Here is a 23,399-nt window from a genome sequence, read left to right as displayed (position 1 = left end):
CCTTTCCTCGCTTCCCTTCCACTCCCCTTTCCCTTCCCCCTCCCATTGCCTCCTTCTTCCTTTCCTTTCCCCCTTCTCTTTCCCTTTCCTTTCCCCTTCCCCCTCCCCTTCTCCTTCCCCCTTCCCTTCAGTTTTCCTTCCCCAACACTTCTCTTCCATACCTTTCACCTACCATTCCCCTTCCCTTCCCATACCCTTTCTTTTCTCATTCCCCTGCCTTTCAGCTATGCTTCCCTTTCTCCTACTCTTTCCTTCTCTTCTCTTCCCCTTCCTCTACCCTTCCCCTACCACTTCCCATACTGTTACTCTACTCATCCCCTACCCTTCTCCTACTCTTCCTCTACCATTCGTTTCCCCTTCCCCTACCTCCCCTTCTGCCTCCTTATCCTCCGCTCCCCCCTCCACCTATTCTCTTCCCATTCCCCTCCCCTTCTTCCTCCTATTTCTCCTTCCCTCCCCCACCCTTCTTCTACCCTTCTCTTTCCAGTTCCCTTTTCCCTTCCCCATCCCTTCCCCTTTCTACTTCCCTTTTCCCCTTCCCTCTTTCCCATTCCCCTTTCTTTAGACATTCCCTTTCCCTCTTCCCATTTGCCTTTCCCCTACCGTTTCCCTTTTCCCATACATTCCCTTTTCCCTTCCCCTCACCTTCCCCTTTCCATTTTTCCTTCTCGTTCCCTTTCTCCTTCGTCCTTCCCTTTTGATTTCCCCTATCCTTCCCTTCCCCACCCCTTCCCCCACTATCTCCCCCTACCATTTTCTTTTCCCCTGCCCCTCCCTTTCCCTTCCACTTCCCCCTCTATTTCCCCTTCTCCCCTTTCCTTTCTTTTCACCTCCCCTTTTCCATTTCTCCTTCCCTCTTCCCTTTTCCTTCTTCCCTTCCACTTTGCCTCCCTTCCCCTTCCATTCTGCTTCCCCTTCCCCCTCCCCATCCATTTTCCCTGCCGCGGCGGGTCAGTCCCTCTATGGAGAAAGGATATGATGAAGGGGAAGGAGAAAGGGTAGGGAAAGGAGAGGGAGAAGGGATGGGGGAAGGGAGGGGGAAGTAGAAGGGGAGAAGGGGAGAAGGGGGAGGAGAAAGGGAGGGGCAACGCAAAAGGGAAAGTAGAAGGGGAGGAAGGGAAAGGGCAACAGAAAAGGGGAAGGAGAAGGGGAAGGGGAATGGAAATTGGAAGGTAAAGGGGAGGGGGAGGGAGAAGGAGAGGGGGAAGGGGAGGGGAAAGAGGGGAAGGGTAGGATGGGGAAAGGGAGGATGGGGAATGAAAAGGGAGAGTGGAATGGGAAAGGGGAGGGGGAAGGGAGGGGGAAGAGATGTGGAAGGGGAAGTAGCAGAAGGGGAAGGTACGGCAAGGGGAAGGGAAAGGATAGGGGAAAGGTACGGGATAAATAGGGGAACTGTACGAGAAGGGGAGGGGAAGGGGAGGGAAAGGGAAGTGATAGGGGGAGGGTAGGGGGAAAGGAAGAGTAGGGGTAGGGTAGGGGAAATACAGGGCAAGGGGAAAGGAAAGGGTAGGGGAAATGAACAGGAAGGAGAGGGGAGCGGGAAAGGGGAGGAGAGGTGGAAGGGAAAGGGGACAATGGAAGTGGGAAGGGGAAGTGAAAGGGGAGGCGGAAGGGTTAAATGGGAGGGGAAGGGGAGAAGAAAGGGGAAAGGGGAGGAGGGAGCGAAAAGGAAAGGCGAAAGGGGCAAAGGAAAGAGTAAGGGAAGGGGGAAGGGAAAGAAGAAGGGTAAGGAATGGGGAGGGTGAGGGGAAAGGTGAAGGCAAAGGGGAGGGGGAAGAGGAGAAAAGGGAAGGAGAACGGGAAGGGGAAAAGAAAGGGGAGGGGGACAGGAACGGGAAGGGTAAAGGAGACAGGGAGGGAGAGTAGGGGGATAGGAAAGAGGAGGGGGAAGGGGAGTGGGTAATGGTAAAAGAGAGGGGGAAGGAGGGGAAGAGAAGAGGAAGGGGAGGAAAAGGGGAAATGGGAAAGAGAGAAAATTAAAAAGGGAAATGGGCAGGATGAAGACACAATGGGAAAGGGAAGAGTGAAGGGGAAGGGGGAAGGGGAAGAGGGAAGGAGAGCATGGGGGGGGAGAGGATCCGTAAGGGGAGGGCAAGGTGAGGATGAGGGAAGGGAAAGGAAAGGGGAAGAGGAAAGGGGAGGGAGAAAGGAAGGGGTAAGGGGATGGGTAAAGGCAAGGGGAGGGGAAGGGAAGGGAAAAGAGGAAAGGGGAAAGGGGGAAAATAAAAGGGGAGAAGGGAAAGGAGACGGAGAGAAGGGGAAAAGGTGGAAGGGGAAAGGGAAAGGGGAAAGGAGAAGGGGAGGGTGAACGGAAAAGGAAAAGGGAAGTGGGAAGGGGAGGGAGAAGGGGAAGTGGAGGGGAAGGGGGAATGGAAAGATAAAGGGGAGTTGGAAGGGGAGGAGGAGAAAGGCAGGAGGGGGAAGGGGAGGATGAGAAGGGAAAGCAGAAAATGTGGGGGAAGGGAAGGATGGGGAGGGTGAGAGGAAGGTGAGGATGGGGAGAGGGAAGGGGAAGGGGAGGAAGGGGGGAGGTTATGGTAGTGGCAGGGGAAGGTAGCGGAACAGGAAGGTGGGGCAAGGGAAATGTAGGGCAAGGGGAAATTGGAAGGGGAAGTGTAGGGAAAGGGAAGGAAAAGGTTATGAGAAGGGGTAGAGATGAGTAGCAGAACAGTACGGGAAGGGTAGGGTAGGGGAAGTGTAGAGGAAGGGAAGTGGTAGGGAAAGGATAGAAAAAGGGGAAATGGAAGGGAATAGGGGAAGGGTAGGAGGAAGGGTACGGAAGTGGAAGGGGGAAGGGAAAAGAGGAAAGGGGAAAGGGGGAAAATAAAAGGGGAGAAGGGAAAGGAGACGGAGAGAAGGGGAAAAGGTGGAAAGGGAAAGGGGAAAGGAGAAGGGGAGGGTGAACGGAAAAGGAAAAGGGAAGTGGGAAGGGGAGGGAGAAGGGGAAGGGGAGGGGAAGGGGGAATGGAAAGATAAAGGGGAGTTGGAAGGGGAGGAGGAGAAAGGCAGGAGGGGGAAGGGGAGGATGAGAAGGGAAAGCAGAAAATGTGGGGGAAGGGAAGGATGGGGAGGGTGAGAGGAAGGTGAGGATGGGGAGAGGGAAGGGGAAGGGGAGGAAGGGGGGAGGTTATGGTAGTGGCAGGGGAAGGTAGCGGAACAGGAAGGTGGGGGAAGGGAAATGTAGGGCAAGGGGAAATTGGAAGGGGAAGTGTAGGGAAAGGGAAGGAAAAGGTTATGAGAAGGGGTAGAGATGAGTAGCAGAACAGTACGGGAAGGGTAGGGTAGGGGAAGTGTAGAGGAAGGGAAGTGGTAGGGAAAGGATAGAAAAAGGGGAAATGGAAGGGAATAGGGGAAGGGTAGGAGGAAGGGTACGGAAGTGGAAGGGTGAAGGGAAAAGTGAAGGGGCAGGGAGAGGGAAGGAAGGGGGAAGTGAAAGGAGAAGGGGAGAAAAGGAGAAGGAGGAAAGGGAAGAAGGGGAAAGGGGAAGGGAAAAGGGGCAGGAGAAGAGGAAAGGAAAGGGAAAGATGAGTGGGATAGGAAGGGGAATGGGAAGTGGACGGTAAAGGGAAGGGAGAGGAAAAGAGGGGGAAGGAGCGGAGGAAGGTGAAGGTGAGAAAGGGAGGGGAAGGAAAGGTTAAGTCAAGGGGTAGAGGTTAGGGAAAATGAAAAGGGGAGGGGGAGGGTTTAAAAGGGAAGATGAAGAGGAAAAGGATAGGATAAAGGGGAAAGGGAAGGGGAAGGAGAAAGGGTAGGAGGAAGGGTAGGGAAAGGAGAGGGTGAAGAGAAAGGTGAAGGCAAAGGGGTAGTGGGAAGTGGAAGGGGAGAAGGGGAGGATAAAGGGAAGGGACAGGGGAAGGAGAAGTGGAGGGGGATGGGAAGGAGGAGGGGAATGGTAATGGAAACTAGAAGGTAAAGGGGAGGGTGAGGGGGAAGGAGAGGAGAAAGATGAAGGGGGGGAGGGGGAGGAGAGGATGGGGAAAGGGAGGATGGGGATATGGAATGGAAAGGGAGAGTGGAATGGGAAAGGGGAGGGGGAAGAGATGGGGAAGGGGAAAGTAGGGGAAGGGGAAGGTACAGGAAGGGGAAGGATATGGGAAAGGTAGGGGATGAGTAGGGGGACAGTATGAGAAGGGTAGGGGAAGGAAAGTGGTGGGGGAAGGGTGGGGGGAAGGGGAAAGGGAAATGAAGAGTAGTGGTAGGGTAGGGGAAATACAGGGCAAGGGGAAAGGAAAGGGTAGGGGAGGTGAAAGGAACAGGAAGGGGAGGGGAGCGGAAATGGGAAGGGGAGATGGAAGGGAAAGGGGATAATGGGAGTTGGAAGGGAAAGGGGAGGCGGAAGGGTTAAAAGTGAGGGGAATGGGAGTGGTTAAAAGGGAGCAGGAAGAAGAAAGGGCAAAGGGGAGGAGGGAGGGAAAGGGGGAAGGGAATGGGGAATGGGAAAGGGGAAGGGGCAAAGGAAAGAGGAAGGGAAGGAGGAATGGGGAAGGGAAGGAGGAAGTGTAGGGAAAGGGGAGGGTGAAGGGAAAGGTGAAGGCAAAGGGGAAGGGAGGGGGAAGGGAAAGGGGAGTGGGATAGGAAGGGGAATGGGAAGTGGAAGGTAAAGGGAAGGGAGAGGGAAAGAGGGTGAAGGAGTGGAGGAAGGGGAAGGTGAGAAAGGGAGGGGAAGGAAAGGTTAAGTCAAGGGGGTAGAGGTTAGGGAAAATGAAAAGGGAAAGGGGGAGGGGAGGGTGAAAAAGGGAAGATGAAGGGGGAAGGGAAGGGGAAGGAGAAAGGGTAGGAGGAAAGGTAGGGAAAGGAGAGGGTGAAGGGAAAGGTGAAGGCAAAGGGGTAGGGGGAAGGGGAGGAGAAAGGGAGGAGGGAGGGGCAGGGGAAGGAGAAGGAGAAGTGGAGGGGTATGGGAAAGAGGAGGGGAAGGGTAATGGAAACTAGAAGGTAAAGGGGAGGGTGAGGGGGAAGGAGAGGAGAAAGATGATGGGGAGAAGGGGAGGGGGAGGGTAGGATGGGGAAAGGGAGGATGGTGATATGGAATGGAAAGGGAGAGTGGAATGGGAAAGGGCAGGGGGGAAGGGAGGGGGAAGAGATGGGGAAGGTGAAAGTAGGGGGAGGGGAAGGTACAGGAAGGGGAAGGATAGGGGAAAGGTAGGGGATGAGTAGGGGAAGAGTATGAGAAGGGTAGGGGAAGGAAAGTGGTAGGGGAAGGGTGGGGGAAAGGGGAAAGGGAAATGAAGAGTAGTGGTAGGGTAGGGGAAATACAGGGCAAGGGGAAAGGAAAGGGTAGGGGAGGTGAAAAAAACAGGAAGGGGAGGGGAGCGGGAATGGGAAGGGGAGATGGAAGGGGATAATGGGAGTTGAAAGGGAAAGAGGAGGCGGAAGTGTTAAAAGGGAGGGGAAGGATAGTGGTTAAAGGGGAGCAGGAAAACGAAAGGGGAAAGGGGAGGAGGGAAGGAAAGGGGGAAGGGAATGGGAAAGGGGCAAAGGAAAGAGGAAGGGAAGGAGGAAGGGGGAAGGGGGAAGGGAAGGAGGAAGTGTAGGGAAAGGGGAGGGTGAAGGAAAAGGTGAAGGCATAGGGGAAGGGAGGGGGAAAGGAGAAGGGGAGAAGGGGGGAAGAGGAGAAGGGGAAAGGAGAAAAGGGAAGGAAAAGGGGAACGGGAAAGGGGAAATGGGAAGGGAGGAGGAAAGCAGAAGGAGAACGGGAAGGGGAATGGGAACTAGAAGGTAAAAGGGAGGGGGAAGGGAGTGGAAGGAGAGGAGGAAGAGGGTGAGTGGGAGGGGGAAGAGGAGGGGAATGGTAGGATGGGGAAAGGGAAGGGGAGGATGGGGATGGTGAACGGAAAGGGAGAGTGGAAGGGGAAAGAGAAAGTAGTGGAAGGTAACGGACCGGGAAAGTAGGGGAAGGGAAGTGGTAGGGGAAAGGTAAATGGAAAGGAAGATTAGGGGAAGGTTAGGGAAAGGCAGGGAAAGGGATGGATATGGGAAGGGGAAAGGAAATGGTAGGGGAAGGAGAAATGAAAGGGGAGGGGAGTGGAGTGGAGTGGGAAAGGGGAGTGGAAGGGAAAGGGGAAAAGGAGAAACGAAATGGGATGGGAAAGGGGAAGGGAAAGTGGAAGGAGAAACGAGGAAGGGGAAGGGTAGGAAGAAGGGGAAGGGTAGAGAAAGGGGGGAAGGGAAAGTGGGGAGCAAAGGGGAAAGGTGAAAGGGAAGGATGGGGAGGGCGAGAGGAAGGTGAGGATGGGCAGAGGGAAGGGGAAGGGAAAGATTAAGGGGAGAAGGAGAAGGATAGGAAGGGAGGGGGAGGTTATGGTAGTGGCAGGGGAAGGTAGGGGAACAGGAAGGTGGGGGAAGCAAAAATGTAGGGCAAGGGGAAATTGGAAGGGGAAGTGTAGGGAAAGTGATGGAAAGGGTTAGGAAAAGGGGTAGAGATGAGTAGCAGAACAGTACAGGAAGGGTAGGGGAAGTGTAGAGGAAGGGAAGTGGTAGGGAAAGGATAGAGAAAGGGGAAATGGAAGGGAATAGGGGAAGGGTAGGTGGAAGGGTAGGGGAAGGGTGAAGGGAAAGGTGAAGGCAAAGGGGAAGGGAGAGGGAAGGGAGGGGAAAGTGAAAGGAGAAGGGGAGAAAAGGAGAAAAGGAGGAAAGGGGAAGGGAAAAGGGGCAGGAGAAGAGGAAAGGAAAGGGAAGAGGAGGGTGAAAGGAACGGGAAGTGGAAAGGGGAGGGAAAGGGAAAGAGGAGTGGGATAGGAAGGGGAATGGGAAGTGGAAGGTAACTGGAAGGGAGAGGGAAAGAGGGGGAAGGAGCAGAGGAAGGGGAAGGTGAGAAAGGGAGGGGAAGGAAAGGTTAAGTCAAGGGGGTAGAGGTTAGGAAAAATGAAAAGGGGGAGGGGGAAGGTGAAAAAGGGAAGATGAAGGGGAAAGGATAGGATGAAGGGGAAAGGGAAGGGGAAGGAGAAAGGGTAGGAGGAAGGGTAGGGAAAGGAGAGGGTGAAGGCAAAGGGGTAGGGGGAAGTGGAAGGGGAGAAGGGGAGAAGAGGAGAAGGAGAGGGAGGAGGAAGGGGCAGGGGAAGGAGAAGGCGAAGGAAAGGGGAAGTGGAGGGGGATGGGAAAGAGGAGGGGAAGGGTTATGGAAACTGGAAGGTAAAGGGGAGGGGGAGGGGGAAGGAGGGGAGAAAGATGAAGGGAAGAAGGGGAGGGGGAGGGTAGGATGGGGAAAGGGAGGATGGGGATATGGAATGGAAAGGGAGAGTGGAATGGGAAAGGGGAGGGAGAGGGAAAGAGGGGAAAGGAGCGGAGGAAGGGGAAGGTGAGAAAGGCAGGGGAAGGAAAGGTGAAGTGAATGGGGTTGAGTGTAGGGAAAATGAAAGGGGAAAGGGAATGGGGAGGGGGAGGGGGAAAAAGGGAAGATGAAGGGGAAAAGGATAGGATGAAGGAGAAAGGGGAGGGGAAGGAGAAAGGGTAGGAGGGAGGGTAGGGAAAGGAGAGGGTGAAGGGAAAGGTGGAGGCAAAGGGGTAAGGGGAAGTGGAAGGAGAGAAGGGGAGAAGAGGAGAAGGGGAGGAGAAAGGGAAGGGGCAGGGGAAGGAAAAGGAGAAAGGGAAGGAGAAGGAGAAGGAGAAGGAAAGGGGAAAGTGGAGGCGGGATGGGAAAGAGAAGGGGAAGGGGAATGGAAACTGGAAGGTAAAGGGGAGGGTGAGGGGGAAGGAGAAGAGAAAGATGAAGGGGAGAAGGGGGTAAGGGGGAGGGTAGGATGGGGAAAGAGAGGGTGGGGATATGGAATGGAAAGGAGAGTGGAGTGGGAAAGGGGAGGGTAAAAGGGAGGGGGAAGAGATGGGGAAGGTGAAAGTAGGGGAAGGGGAAGGATAGGGGAAAGGTAGGGGATGAGTAGGGGGACAGTATGAGAAGGGTAGGGGAAGGAAAGTGATAGGGGAAGGGTGGGGGGAAGGGGAATGGGAAATGAAATGTAGTGGTAGGGTAGGGGAAATACAGGGCAAGGGGAAAGGAAAGGGTAGGGGGAGGTGAAAGGAACAGGAAGGCGAGCAGGAATGGGAGGGGGAGATGGAAGGGAAAGGGGATAATGGGAGTTGGAAGGGAAAGGGGAGGCGGAAGTGGAGTGGTTAAAGGGGAGCCGGAAGAAGAAAGGGGAAAGGGAGGAGGGCGGGAAAGGGGGAAGGGAATGGGAAAGGGGAAGGGGCAAAGGAAAGAGGAAGGGAAGGGGGAAGGGAAGCAGGAAGTGTAGGGAAAGGGGAGGGTGAAGGGAAAGGTGAAGGCAAAGGGGAAGGGAGGGGGAATGGAAAGGGAAGGGTAGAAGGGGGAAGAGTAGAAGGGGAAAGGAGAAAAGGGAAGGAAAAGGGGAACGGGGAGGTGGAAATGGGAAGGGAGGAGGAAAGCAGAAGAAGAAGAACGGGAAGGGGAATGGGAACTAGAAGGTAAAAGGGAGGGGGAATGGAGTGGAGGAAGAGGATGAATGGGAGGGGGAAGAGGACGAGGGAAAGGGAGATTGGAAGGGGAAAGAGAAAGTAGTGGAAGGTAATGGAACGGGAAAGTAGGGGAAGGGAAGTGGTAGGGTAAGGGAAGGGTAAATGGAAAGGAAGATTAGGGGAAGGATAGGGGAAAGGCAGGGAAAGGGATGGATATGGGAAGGGGAAAGGAAATGGCATGGGAAGGAGAAATGAAAGGGGAGGGGAGTGGAGTGGGAAAGGGGAGTGGAAGGGGAAGGGAATGGGGAAAAGGAGAAATGGGATGGGAAAGGGGAAAGGGAAGGGAAAGTGGAAGGAGAAATGGGGAAGGGAAAGAGGAAGGGTAGGAAGAAGGGGAAGGGTAGAGAAAGGGGGGAAGGGAAGGTGGGGAGCAAAAGAGAAAGGTGAAAGGAGGAAGGGAAAGAGGAAGGGAAGGGGCAGAAAAGGGAGGGGGAAAGAGGAGGGGGAAGTGGATGGGGAAGGGGAAATGGGAGGAGGAAGGGAAGGTGAAATGGGAAGAAGAGTGGGGAAAGGGGAGTGAGAAGGTGAAGTGGAAGGTGAAAGAGAAGGGGAATGGGGAGGGGAAAGGGATTGTGGGAAGGTAAAGGGAAAGGCGAAAGGGGGAAGGGGAAGAAGGGAAAAAGGAAGGAAAGGAGGAAGTGGGAAGGTTAGGCGGGAGGGTAGGCAAATGGGAGGGTGAAAGGAAAGGTAGAGGCAACAGGAAGGGGGAAGGGAAAGGGGCAGGTGAGAAGAGGAGAAGGGGATGGGGAAGGGAAAATGAAGGGGAAAGGATAAAAGGAAAAGGGGAAGGGAACAGGGAATAGGGGAAGGAGTAGGGTAAAGGAATGGAAAGGAAAAGAAAGGAAAGAAACAGGAAGGGAAAAAAGACTGGGAGGGTAAGGGGAAAGGGGAGAGGAAGGGAAAGAGGAGGGGTTGGGAAAGAGGAGGGGGAATGGGAAGTGGAGGGTAAAGGAGAGGTTGAGATTGGAGGGAGAAGGAGAGGAGGAAAGGAAAGGGGAGAAGGTGAGGATGGGGATAGGTAAAGGAAAGGGGGAGTGGAATGGGAAAGGGAAAGGGATAGGGGAAGGGGAAGGGGAGGGGGAAGGGAAGGATGGACAAGGGGAAGGGAAAGTGGAAGGGTAGGGGAGAGGAAAGGTAGGGGAGGATAGGGGAAGGCGAAGGTAGGGGAAGGGGAAATTGGAGGGGAAGGGGTGCGGGTAAAGGGGAGCAGGAAGGTAAAAAAAGAGGGAGGAGAAATGAGAGGGGGAAAGGGGAAAGACGAAGGGTAAGGGAAGGGAAAATGGGAGGGGAAATGGCAGGGGAAGGGTAGCTGGAAAGGGGAAAGGTGAGCAGGAAGATGAAGATGAAGGGGAAGCAGGAAGGGGAGGGGGAAGAGGAGAGGGAAAGGGAGGGGGAAGGAGGAAGGGGAATGGAAAAGGGAAATGGTAGGATGAAGGGGAAATGGGAACGGGGAAGGGGAAAGAGGAAGGCGAATGGGGAGGGGAAAGTAAAGGGGAAAGGGAGGGGAAGGAGAGCAGAAAGGGGAGGGGCAAGGGAAGCGATAGGGAGAAGAGGGGGATGAGGGGGAAGTGGAAGGAAAAGGGAGGGGAAGGGGGCAGAAAATGGGGAATTGGAAGGGGAAGGAGAGGGGAAGGGGGTAGGGGAAGGGGATGGGAAGGGACGAGGAAGGGGAAGAGGAAAGGGGAGGGGAAGGGGAAAGGAAAAGGGAAGAGAAGAAGGGAAGGAAAGGGGAAGGGGTGAAGGAGAAGTGGGAATATAAAGGGAGATGGGGAAATGGGGGGGAGGTGATAGGGAAAGGCGAAGGGGAAAGGGGAAAGGAGGGAGTGTAGGGAAAGGGGAGGGGGAAAGGGGAAGTGAAAGAGAGGGGGAACGGCAGGTAAAGGGGAGGAAAAGGGGGAAGGGAAAGGGGAGGGGAAAGGGAGGTGGAAAGGGGAGAGAGGGGGATAGCGGGGAAGGGGAGGAGTGGGAGAAGAAGGGGGAGAGTGGAGGGGGAAGGGGAGGAAGGAGAGGGGAGTAGAAGCAGAAAGGGGAGGGGGAGAGGAAGGGAAGGAATAGGGGTAGGGTATTGGGTAAGGGAGGAGGAGGGGAAGGTAGGAAAGGCAGGGGAAGGGGAGAAAGAATGAGAAGGGTAGGAGAAGATTAGGTAATGAATAGGGCAATGGTAAGGGAAGGATAGAGGAAAGGAAGTGATAGGGAAAGGGTAAGGGGAAAGGGAAGGGAGGAGTAGGAAAAGGGGAAAGGTTGGGGAAGGACAGGGGAACGGGAAGGGTAGGGGAAAGGGAAGGGGAAAGGGAGGGGGATGGGGAAGAGAAAGGGGAGAGGGAACTTGAAAGGGGAAAGGAGAGGAGGAAGGGAAGGGAAAGAGGAGGGGAAGGAAAGGGGGACAAGTATAGCTGGAAGGGGAAGAGAAGGGGGAAGGGGGGCAGGAAGGGGAAGGAAAAGAGAAAGGTTAGGAGAAAGGGAAGGGGAAGGTTGGGGGAAGGAGGGGGAAAGGGTGGGGGAAGGGAAAGGGGAGCGAGAAAGAGAGGGAAAGGAAATGAGAAGGGGAGAGGGGGAGAAGAGGGGGAGGAGAGAATGGGAATCTGAAAGGAAAGTGAAAGAGAAAGGGAATGGGAAAGGGGAAATGCGAGAAGGGATAGTGGAGAAGGGGAAGGGGAGAAAGGGAAAGAGGAGAGGGGAAAGGGGAAGGTGAGGGGGAAGAGAAGAGGAAATCAGAAAGTGGAGTGTAAAGGAGGAAGTGAAGAAGAAAGGGGGAAGGGAACGGGAATGGGCAAGGGGAGAGGGAAAGGGAGGGAGAAGGGAAAGGGAAAGGGGAATAGGAAGGGGAGGGGGAGGGGAAAGGAGAGGAAAGGGGGATAGAAGGGAAGGCTAGAGGAAGGAAGGGGAAGGGTAGAAGATGCGTAGGGTAAGGGGAAGAGTAGGGGATGGTAGTGGAAGGGCAAGGGAAAGGAGGAAGGGGAAGAATGAGAGAAGGGTGTGGAAGAGGAAAGGAAGGGGAAGGATAGGGAAAGAAGAACAGGATAGTGGAAGGAGAAGGGAGTGGGAGGGTAGGGGAAGGGATGGATAGGGAAAGGAAGGGAAAAGGTTGGAGGAGGGGAAGGACCGTGGTACGGGAAGAGTAGGGGAAGGGAAAGGTAGGGGAAGGGGAAGGGAAGAGTAGGAAAATCGTAGGGGCAGGGTAGGGGAAGGGAAAGCTAGTGGAACAGGAAGGAAAGGGTAGCAGAAGGGGGAATATAAAGGGGGAAGGGAAGAAGGCAAGGGGAAGGATGAGGGAAAGGAAAGGGGAAGGGAAAGGTTGGGGAAGGGTAGGGGAAGAAGGGTAGGGTAAGAGTACAGGAAGGATAAGGGAAGGGAAGGGGAAGGGGAAGGGTAATGGTAGTGGGAAGGCAGAGGAACGAAAAGCGAAAGGGAAGGGTAGGCCAAGGGAAGGGTTGGGAAGGTGAATGGGAAAAGGAAGGGCAAGGGAATGGAATGGAAGGGGAGAGAAGGGGGAAGGGAAAGGAAAGGAAATGACAGAATAGATAGGTAAGTGGGAAAGGGACGAGGAGGAGAGGGGTCAGGATGAGACGAGAAGAAAAAAATAAATTGTGCGGAAAAGAGATGAGGAAAAGAGGAACGGAAAAAAGGAAAAGAAAGGGTTGGAGAAAGGAGAATCAATGTAAAGGTGGTTAAAGGGGCTTGTAGGGGGTGGAAGAAGGAGGAATAAGGGGCAGGGAAGTTGATCAGTTGGGGATGGGAAAGAGAACGGAAGGAAAATGAAGGGTATTGGAATTTCAAGTCCGTATCAAGTCCGTATCAAGTCCGTATCAAGTCAGTATCAAGTCAGTTTCAAGTTAGTTTTCAGTTTGGTTTCAAGTTAGTTTTCAGTTTGGTTTCAAGTTAGTTTTCAGTTTGCTTTCAAGTTCGGTTTTCAGTTCACTTTTCGTTTGGTTTATTTACTCACCTTGTCCCCTTAGACCCGCCTCTTCCCCCATCCTTAATGGAGCCTCCGAAGCTCCTCCAGCTTCGGCCTCTCATTGTCTCCAGTGGTCCTCCCCGTCCGGTGCCCCTGAGGGCAATGCTGCAGCTGCCTGGTTACCGGCCTTTTATGCCAAGGACACGTCACAAAGGAGAGTTCTCAACGTGTCATCATACATCCCCCCTTATGGGTGATACCATGTGTTTCAGTTTAACAGGGGGAGCAGGCAAGGCACGGGTTTAGACCAATGGCTTGAGAAAATCCAACTATTTACTCATAAAAATGATCCTGCGATGAACCTAAAAGAAAGTCGTGTTCTCCCTGACATTCTCCCCATCAGTGGTCTCTCCTTTTCTCTGCTGCGGCGGAGGCCCCTCCCCCCTCTCTGAACTTGCCCTGGACCTCGTGACGTCACACTGGACGGCCTGTCACATCATACATGTTCCATTTAAAGAATTCTGCTCCTGGTGCTGCTAGGGAGGCGCAGACCTCACACGTGAAGTTAAAAGTTGGGTTTCCTTAGTCTTCATTCAAATAAATTATATTGTAATCATATGATCTTGTGCATTCCAGAGCGCTGGTTCGTAGCGCTACTTTTAAAAAAAGTGCATAATTTATTAATCTGCAGGACTGACCCCGTGCCCTCGGCAGCGGGTACGTAACTCAGTAAATCACATTAAACCGGATGAGCACCAGTTGCCAGCGCTGGGCTCATTTACCTGCTCCGGCTCTGACGCCTTGGTGGCGATGAAGAGGGGTAATATTTTGGGTGGTGCGCAGTTCTGCACATCATGTGGGCTTTGATGTTATGTGGAGCTCAGAAATCATTCCATTAAACACAGGCCCCAAAAACTAAAAGCCTTTTTCCTCCAGAAGTCCTCCAGTCCGCACTAGCTCTCAAGCCCTCAGTTCCGTGCTCTACGGTAGTTCCCCACCCTCCGAAAGTACCCCAGTCCGCACTACCTCTGAAGCCCTCAGCTCCCTGGTCTATGGTAGTTCCCCACCCCCCAGAAGTTCCCCCAGCCTACCCGAGCCGCACAGTCTTCACTAGCGCCCTGGTCTGAAGTATCTCTGAGCCCTTCCTGAGCTCCCCAGCTTCAGTAGCTCTCGAGCCCGGACAGATCGTCACACTCCACTAGTTCACCGCCCCCTTCTAGTTCCCAGACCTGGAGAAGGGTTCGGCCTTTCAGTAGCGCCACAGCCGGTACCAGACGCCCATTATACACCATCCACAGCTCCCTGGTTTAAAGTAGCTCCCCATCCTGCCGGAACTCCCAAACCTGTACTAAACCTCCCCCACACTTGCCTTCACGGCCTCCATATCCTACAGTTGCTCCACATCCTGTGCTAAATGCCCGACCTCCCTCAGCCTAAACTCACCACCCAACAGAGTCGGATTGGGATTACAATTAGCACTTCTTAAAAAAAATAGTGGCCCACATTCCCGGATCGTGTCCTTTCACGAAACACCGTTCATTGAACTCATTTTTATAGAAATGTTTGGCAAATTGAGCATTTTAGAGTTCAAAGAGCCAGTAACATGGATACAAACTGAAACCACTGCATTGTGGCGAGTCGGGCAACGTGAAATATAATGGTCCAAGGGCCTCAACACCTGATCTGACGGGTATTTTAATGTCCGGCCCGTACGAAAATGAAGAAAATCATCTGAATCCAGTATTTTCCCCCAATCAGTAAGTACTTTAAACAGTAGCAATAAAGCAAATGCACTTTTTAATGATTTTTAAAGCTGCCTTCATAATCCATGACTGATCAAATTAACAGAGACAAAACAGCCATTTTTTTGTTAAAAAAGGTTGTTATATATAAAAACTCCTCTTTAATTATCATGCTATGGCCCTGGCAGAATTTTAAAACATGAAAAATGGCAGATTGCTTAGTTTTTTTTGTAGTTTTATGTAGTATGAATTCGTCCCAAGGGTATTGAAGTGATTTACATGAGCACCAGTTCCATTACAGGAGATCAAATTCGTTTTTATTTTAGGCCTCGGGAGATTAAGGCCCTCATTATATCCCTTTCGGTCTTCTGCCCAGGATCACAGGATGTTGAGCTAACTCCGGGTTGTAGTTTCTGAGTTCCTAAATTGGCAGCACTGGTCAAGGTGGTCTCACAACAGCTAGGCCTAGGCACAACACACCAGTGTCCCCACACTGGCCCCCCGTCCCCCCCTTCCAACTAAGCCCTGAAAGACACTGGGGCTGAGGTGACAACATCTCGCTCCCAGCAAAGCCCCTGCATACGCCCTCCCTCCCCATCCACCAAGGCCTGAATTGATGTGAAGGCCCCGTGGGGGAGGGGAAAAGACACTGCTTTTGGACCGGGCCAAGCCCAATGGGGGTGAGGTGGGAATGACCCTACAGCCAGAGCAACAACTGGTCCCCAGGGAAGCCGCTTCCTACTCACCCCCTCCCTAGCCCACTTTAGCCTCAGGGTTATGGCCTTGAAGAAGAGGAAAAGAGCAAAGAGCAAAACTTCTGGGCTGGCTTGTAAGTTGGGAGTGTGCGTCGGGGCAATAGGGGCTGAAGTGAATATGGTGCAAAGGGCATACCACCTGACATCACACCCCTCCAGCGAGGCTGCTTTGCTCTTCCTGTCCCAGCCTCTGTTGACAGCCTGGCAGGTGAGGAACACTGCTTTTGGGGGTTTGTGCATCCCCACAGGGACCAAGCTTAAATCTGCGACGGCAGGCTTAGTGATGCAAGCCAGTGCCCCACAGCCAGCCTGCCCCACATTCCAGTGCCCTGGTGGGGGCTGGCAAAGATAGCCAGGCTCTGTGGGCCGGGTGACTGAGGGCTTAAAAAGATCCAGCCCAGAGGTGATTCTTAGGCACCGGCCCATCGCCCCATGCCGACTGCCCTCCCTCCCAATCCGACCCTACCACCCAGTGCTAACTCCATCTTCACTACTTGCAATGCTGGCCTGATGTACTTCCTTGGGGGGGGGGTGGCAACTAGACCCTAACTTCCGGGGCAGCTACCACTTTGAACAATAAGGGCAGAGCCATCTCCAGAGATGAAATGTAAATTATTTGTGGCTCCTCCCTTTACCATTCTTGCATAATGCGTAATATAGCATGTACTGTTTCTGAGCAATATGTAGAGTTTATTGAATCCTCAGTCCTGGTAGGGTGGCAAAGAGCAGATAGGCTACTTAGAGGAACATGTATAAAGCATTTCACATTACCAATATGGACGATAAGTAAATGACACGACTCAAAAGAAATCCAACACCAATTTAGGAAAATAGATGCACTTTCATCTCTCTTTAGACACCAAAATGAACTTTGTAGCTTCTGTTGAACCAAAGTTGAGGCTTTTCAAATTACAGTACTTTGCAGGTTTAGGCTTCCATTGAAGTCAATGGAAAAAACAGCAGTGTGCACTCAGGCACTTGTAGGGTGAGTTTCGGCGAACCCACACGAACTTACGGTTCTGCGGGGACCTAGACCAAGAGTCAAAAGTAAAAATTTTGTTACCTTGCCCAGGGAGTCTGGTTATAAAGGTGACGTGGCTGTCCTTGGTGCTGAATTGTCCTCTGTGGCTGGTGTGCTTTGCACTCAGTTGCAAAACTGGACTTGGGGTGGACTCACACGCTATCCTTCGGATGTAGATGTCTTTGGAGGGCCAGAACCAGGATCTTCACTACCTCGTCTGGCATTTCCAGGTGCAGATGTAGTCTCTAGCTGTCAATCATAAGCCTGATTGTGCCAAAGATGCTTTACTGCTCCAGTCAAAGTCACTTCCTTCAGGCTGGAAACCCATAGGAGGGGGGTTGCTGCTGCCGTTGGTCCCTATGCTGGTTGGTGCTCTGGAGTCAGTGACCATCGAGTGGGCGTCCGTTTCTGGGAAGGAGACAGACAAGCCTTGGTAGCTGCAAGGGTGTTCCATGGGATTCTTGGCAGCTGAAGGACGTTTGGGGGGCGGGGTGGGAATAGAGGCTTGAAACTTGTCACTGGCCTCATTCCCTCTCCTTAGATGCTGGACACAAAGTTTCTTTTGGCGCAGGCACTCAGCGGCTGTCTGGTCATAGTTCTTCAATCTCAGCCCTTCTTTACTCCTGCAATTTATAAGGGACTGGTGCCACCAGTCAGGGAAGTCTTCCTTGGAGTTTCGGTGTCTATGAGGAACCCTCTTGTCTGCACCAATGAGTTTTCACCTCCAGCACACATCGGGCACTCAGTTTCAGTACAGCCCCCCTTAGGTTATTCTGTGTCCTCTTCTTCATGCTGGGCTGGGGTCTAGCTCCTATTGTTGGTGCAGACGTCTCTTTGTGTTTCTTCTTTTCCAGGTAAGATCTACATTCTGGTGCAGGAGAGCTACTTAAATCGTGGTTTAGGGGTTGTTTACAGGTGTGAGGGACAATGGCCAATGGGCTACTGTCCCTGTGGCTTGTTCGTCCCTGCAGTGATGACTTTCTGTGGGAGTACGTCACTGTTCTACCCAGAACCCACTATTCTTAGGGTCTGCCAAGATGGTAGAACCCTTCCTTGCCTGTATAGACTTCCTATCCCACCTCAAAGGTGTGGCTAGTTTGAAGAAGGTGCACGTCTCCTGCATAGCTAATTTCCCACCTGCCTGGCTGGGCAGGGTGGTAAAGTGTGTAGGAGGCTGGACTGGCTTGTAGTGAGTACCAAGGGGTACTTGCACCTTGCACCAGGCCCAGTTATCCCTTATTAGTGTATAGGGTGTCTAGCAGCTTAGGCTGATAGATAATGGTAGCTTAGCAGAGCAGCTTAGGCTGAACTAGGAGACGTGTGAAGCTACTACCGTACCACTTAGTGTCATATGCACAATATCATAAGAAAACATAATACACAGTTATACTAAAAATAAAGGTACTTTATTTTTATGACAATATGCCAAAGTATCTTAGAGTGTACCCTCAGTGAGAGGATAGGAAATATACACAAGATATATATACACAATAGCAAAAATATGCAGTATAGGATGCAATGGGGAAACATAGGGATAGGGGCAACACAAACCATATACTCCAAAAGTGGAATGCGAACCACGAATGGACACCAAACCTATGTGACCTTGTAGAGGGTCGCTGGGACTATTAGAAAATAGTGAGAGTTAGAAAAATAACCCTCCCCAAGACCCTGAAAAGTGAGTGCAAAGTGCACTAAAGTTCCCCTAAGGACAAAGAAGTCGTGTTAGAGGAATAATGCAGGAAAGACACAAACCAACAATGAAACAACTGTGGATTTCCAATCTAGGGTACCTGTGGAACAAGGGGACCAAGTCCAAAAGTCACAAGCAAGTCGGAGATGGGCAGATGCCCAGGAAATGCCAGCTGCGGGTGCAAAGAAGCTTCTACTGGACAGAAGAAGCGGAGGTTTCTGCAGGAACGAAAAGGGCTAGAGACTTCCCCTTTGGTGGACGGATCCATCTCGCCGTGGAGAGTCGTGCAGAAGTGTTTTCCCGCCGAAAGAACGCCAACAAGCCTTGCTAGCTGCGAATCGTGTGGTTAGCGTTTTTGGACGCTGCTGTGGCCCTGGAGGGACCAGGAGGTTGCAAATTGGACCAGGAGAGAGAGGGGACGTCGAGCAAGACAAGGAGCCCTCTCAGCAGCAGGTAGCACCCGGAGAAGTGCCAGAAACAGGCACTACGAAGATGCATGAAACGGTGCTCACCCGAAGTCGCACAAAGGAGTCCCACGTCGCCGGAGACCAACTTAGAACGTCGTGCAATGCAGGTTAGAGTGCCGTGGACCCAGGCTTGGCTGGGCACAAAGGATTTCCGCCGGAAGTGCACAGGGGCCGGAGTAGCTGCAAAAGTTGCGATTCCCAGCAATGCAGCCCAGCGAGGTGAGGCAAGGACTTACCTCCACCAAACTTGGACTGAAGAGTCACTGGACTGTGGGGGTCACTTGGACAGAGTCGCTGGATTCGAGGGACCTCGCTCGTCGTGCTGAGAGGAGACCCAAGGGACCGGTAATGCAGCTTTTTGGTGCCTGCGGTTGCAGGGGGAAGATTCCGTCGACCCACGGGAGATTTCTTCGGAGCTTCTGGTGCAGAGAGGAGGCAGACTACCCCCACAGCATGCACAAGCAGGAAAACAGTCGAGAAGGCGGCAGGATCAGTGTTACAGAGTTGCAGTAGTCGTCTTTGCTACTATGTTGCAGTTTTGCAGGCTTCCAGCGCGGTCAGCAGTCGATTCCTTGGCAGAAGGTGAAGAGAGAGATGCAGAGGAACTCGGCTGAGCTCTTGCATTCGTTATCTAAAGTTTCCCCAGAGACAGAGACCCTAAATAGCCAGAAAAGAGGGTTTGGCTACCTAGGAGAGAGGATAGGCTAGCAACACCTGAAGGAGCCTATCACAAGGAGTCTCTGACATCACCTGGTGGCACTGGCCACTCAGAGCAGTCCAGTGTGCCAGCAGCACCTCTGTTTCCAAGATGGCAGAGGTCTGGAGCACACTGGAGGAGCTCTGGACACCTCCCAGGGGAGGTGCAGGTCAGGGGAGTGGTCACTCCCCTTCCCTTTGTCCAGTTTCGCGCCAGAGCAGGGCTAAGGGGTCCCCTGAACCGGTGTAGACTGGCTTATGCAGAATTGGGCACCTCTGTGCCCAACAAAGCATTTCCAGAGGCTGGGGGAGGCTACTCCTCCCCTGCCTTCACACCATTTTCCAAAGGGAGAGGGTGTCACACCCTCTCTCAGAGGAAGTTCTTTGTTCTGCCATCCTGGGCCAGGCCTGGCTGGACCCCAGGAGGGCAGATGCCTGTCTGAGGGGTTGGCAGCAGCAGCAGCTGCAGTGAAACCCCAGGATGGGCAGTTTGGCAGTACCAGGGTCTGTGCTACAGACCACTGGGATCATGGGATTGTGCCAACTATGCCAGGATGGCATAGAGGGGGCAATTCCATGATCATAGACATGTTACATGGCCATATTCGGAGTTACCATTGTGAAGCTACATATAGGTAGTGACCTATATGTAGTGCACGCGTGTAATGGTGTCCCCGCACTCACAAAGTCCGGGGAATTGGCCCTGAACAATGTGGGGCACCTTGGCTAGTGCCAGGGTGCCCTCACACTAAGTAACTTTGCACCTAACCTTTACCAGGTAAAGGTTAGACATATAGGTGACTTATAAGTTACTTAAGTGCAGTGTAAAATGGCTGTGAAATAACGTGGACGTTATTTCACTCAGGCTGCAGTGGCAGGCCTGTGTAAGAATTGTCAGAGCTCCCTATGGGTGGCAAAAGAAATGCTGCAGCCCATAGGGATCTCCTGGAACCCCAATACCCTGGGTACCTTAGTACCATATACTAGGGAATTATAAGGGTGTTCCAGTAAGCCAATGTAAATTGGTAAAAATGGTCACTAGCCTGTTAGTGACAATTTGGAAAGAAATGAGAGAGCATAACCACTGAGGTTCTGATTAGCAGAGCCTCAGTGAGACAGTTAGTCACTACACAGGTAACACATTCAGGCACACTTATGAGCACTGGGGCCCTGGGTTACCAGGGTCCCAGTGACACATACAACTAAAACAACATATATACAGTGAAAAATGGGGTAACATGCCAGGCAAGATGGTACTTTCCTACAAAGTGTTTGTCCTCTGCTAGAAGGAGAGCTCTGGGCACATCAATGGTGGGGGATGCCTTTGAGGCTTGCTGTTCTGAGGTTATCTCATTAGCCAGCCTGGGAGAGGAGGAGGTGTGCCCAGGCCCTTTGTCCGTCATCCTACCATGGTCATAACACCTCCAGCAAGGGGTCAGACTCTTGTGTGTGGTGGTAGCGGCTTGGGGGGAGCCCACCAAAACAGTACAGGACTTGGTAACATAGTGGGAATCTGTGCATCAGATTCAGGGTTAAAAAGCACAGTGTTTGATACCAAACATGGCAGGTTTTGGCCGGGCCACTGCAGAGCTGGAAATCTGAACAGTGGTTAGATGACAACTCATACTTTCCAATGGACCACCGGTTACTTGGGCCAGCATTGCAGCTTAAATGCCAGCACGGGGGCATATGTGCTCCTGCACATATACCCTCACTCATGGAACAGTGCCCCCTGCCACCTGGGCTGGAAAGGTCCTGCCTTAGGCGTGATTGACCTGTCCACAGGCAGTAACAGGGACTGTGGCTGCGCCTGGTGCAGGCAGAGTCTCACTCAAGCAGCAAGCTTCTTCTGCAGGCTTACATGGCAGCTCTGCAGTCTCTCTTTTACTTGTGTCGCTCAGGGTGGCACAATAAGTGCTACAGCCCTGCTGACCCCTCTTTACCACCCTTGCCCTGGGTACCAGTTACTAGGTACTTACAGGGGTGGTAAGCTGCTTGCAAATCAACATCTAATTTAAGAGAAAAAGCATTTGATCTGGTGTCTGGATGGCAGGCCTCAGTACACTAACAAGTAAAAAACCATAGCATCTGACAGCAAAAGGTGGGGAGTGACCATCCAAAAAGAGGCACTTTACAACATGTTCACCCCGCCAAGACGAAAGGGGATGAGCACTAACCTCCCTTCTGGTAGTCCCCACCTAACTGGAAGAACCTGGAAAGGCCATATACATTGGCATGGTTAATCCCTGGCCTGTGTTCTACTACAAAGTCCATCCCCTGTAGGTAAATGGACCACCTCAACAATTTGTGGTTCTCTTCAATCACCTGCATTAACCACCTGATCGCCTGTGATTGGTTTGAACTTTGAAGTGAGTCCCAAACAAGTATGGCATCAGCTTCTTCAGGGAGGAAACCATAGTAAAGGCTTCCTTCTCAATGACACTCAAATGCTGCTCTCTGGGAAGGAGTCACTGTAGGAAAGTACCATCTTGCCTGGCATGTTACCCCCATATTTCACTGTATATATGTTGTTTTAGTGTATGTGTCACTGGGACCCTGCCAGCCAGGGCCCCAGTGCTCATAAGTGTGCCCTGTATGTGTTCCCTGTGTGATGACTAACTGTCTCACTGAAGCTCTGCTAACCAGAACCTCAGTGGTTATGCTCTCTCTGCTTTCCAAATTGTCACTAACAGGCTAGTGACCAATTTCACCAATTCACATTGGCATACTGGAACACCCTTATAATTCCCTAGTATATGGTACTAAGGTACCCAGGGTATTGGGGTTCCAGGAGATCCCTATGGGCTGCAGCATTTCTTTTGCCACCCATAGGGAGATCTGACAATTCTTACACAGGCCTGCCAGTGCAGCCTGAGTGAAATAACGTCCACGTTATTTCACAGCCATTTACCACTGCACTTAAGTAACTTACAAGTCACCTATATATCTAACCTTCACCTGGTGAAGGTTGGGTGCAAAGTTACTTAGTGTGTGGGCACCCTGGCACTAGCCAAGGTGGCCCCACATTGTTCAGTGCATATTCCCCGGACTTTGTGAGTGCGGGGACACCATTACACGCGTGCACTACATATAGGTCACTACCTATATGTAGCTTCACAATGGTAACTCCGAATATGGCCATGTAACATGTCTAAGATCATGGAATTGTCACCCCAATGCCATTCTGGCATTGGGGAGACAATTCCATGACCCCCCCGGGTCTCTAGCACAGAACCCGGGTACTGCCAAACTGCCTTTCCGGGGTCTCCACTGCAGCTGCTGCTGCTGCCAACCCCTCAGACAGGTTTCTGCCCTCCTGGGGTCCAGGCAGCCCTGTCCCAGGAAGGCAGAACAAAGGATTTCCTCTGAGAGAGGGTGTAACACCCTCTCCCTTTGGAAATAGGTGTGAAGGCTGGGGAGGAGTAGCCTCCCCCAGCCTCTTGAAATGCTTTGATGGCACAGATGCTGCCCATCTCTGCATAAGCCAGTCTACACCAGTTTAGGGATCCCCCAGCCCTGCCCTGGCGTGAAATTGGACAAAGGAAAGGGGAGTGACCACTCCCCTGACCTGCACCTCCCAGGGGAGGTGCCCAGAGCTCCTCCAGTGTGCCCCAGACCTCTGCCATCTTGGAAACAGAGGTGTTGCTGGCACACTGGACTGCTCTGAATGGCCAGTGCCATCAGGGGACGTCAGAGACTCCTTCTGATAGGCTCTTACCTTTCTTACTAGCCTATCCTCCTTCCTAGGTAGCCACACCTCCTTTTCTGTCTATTTAGGGTCTCTGCTTTGGGGAATTCTTCAGATACCGAATGCAAGAGCTCACCAGAGTTCCTCTGCATCTGCCTCTTCACCTTCTGCCAAAGGATCGACGGCTGACTGCTCAGGACGCCTGCAAAACCGCAACAAAGTAGCAAAGATGACTACTGCAACCTTGTATCGCTTCATCCTGCCGGCTTTCTCGCCTGTTTCCTGGTGGTGCATGCTCTGGGGGTAGCCTGCCTCCTTCTTGCACCAGGAGCTCTGAAGAAATCTCCCGTGGGTCAACGGGATCTTCCCCCTGCAACTGCAGGCAACAAAAGACTGCATCACCGGTCCTCTGGGTCCCCTCTCAGCACGACCTGCGTGGTCCCTGGAACTCAGCAACTCTGTCCAAGTGACTCCCACAGTCCAGTGACTCTTCAGTCCAAGTTTGGTGGAGGTAAGTCCTTGGCTCCTCACGCTAGACTGCATTGCTGGGTACTGCGTGATTTGCAGGTGCTCCGGCTCCTGTGCACTCTTCCAGGATTTTCTTCGTGCACAGCCAAGCCTGGGTCCCCGACACTCTAACCTGCAGTGCACAACCTTCTGAGTTGTCCTCCGGCGTCGTGGGACTCCCCTTTCTGACTTCGGGTGGACTCCGGTTCACTCCTCTTCTAAGTGCCTGTTCCGGTACTTCTACGGTGCTGCCTGCTTCTGTGAGGGCTCCCTGACTTGCTGGGTGCCCCCTCTGTCTCCTCATCCAAGTGGCGACATCCTGGTCCCTCCTGGGCCACAGCGGCATCCAAAAACCCTAACCGCGACCCTTGCAGCTAGCAAGGCTTGTTTGCGGTCTTTCTGCGTGGGAACACCTCTGCAAGCTTCTTCACGACGTGGGACATCCATCCTCCAAAGGGGAAGTTCCTAG

Source organism: Pleurodeles waltl, chromosome 7 (genome assembly GCF_031143425.1).
Source record: "Pleurodeles waltl isolate 20211129_DDA chromosome 7, aPleWal1.hap1.20221129, whole genome shotgun sequence".
Lineage (NCBI taxonomy): Eukaryota > Metazoa > Chordata > Amphibia > Caudata > Salamandridae > Pleurodeles > Pleurodeles waltl.
The sequence above is the reverse complement of the archived record's forward strand: the minus strand, read 5'-3'. Positions refer to the sequence as shown.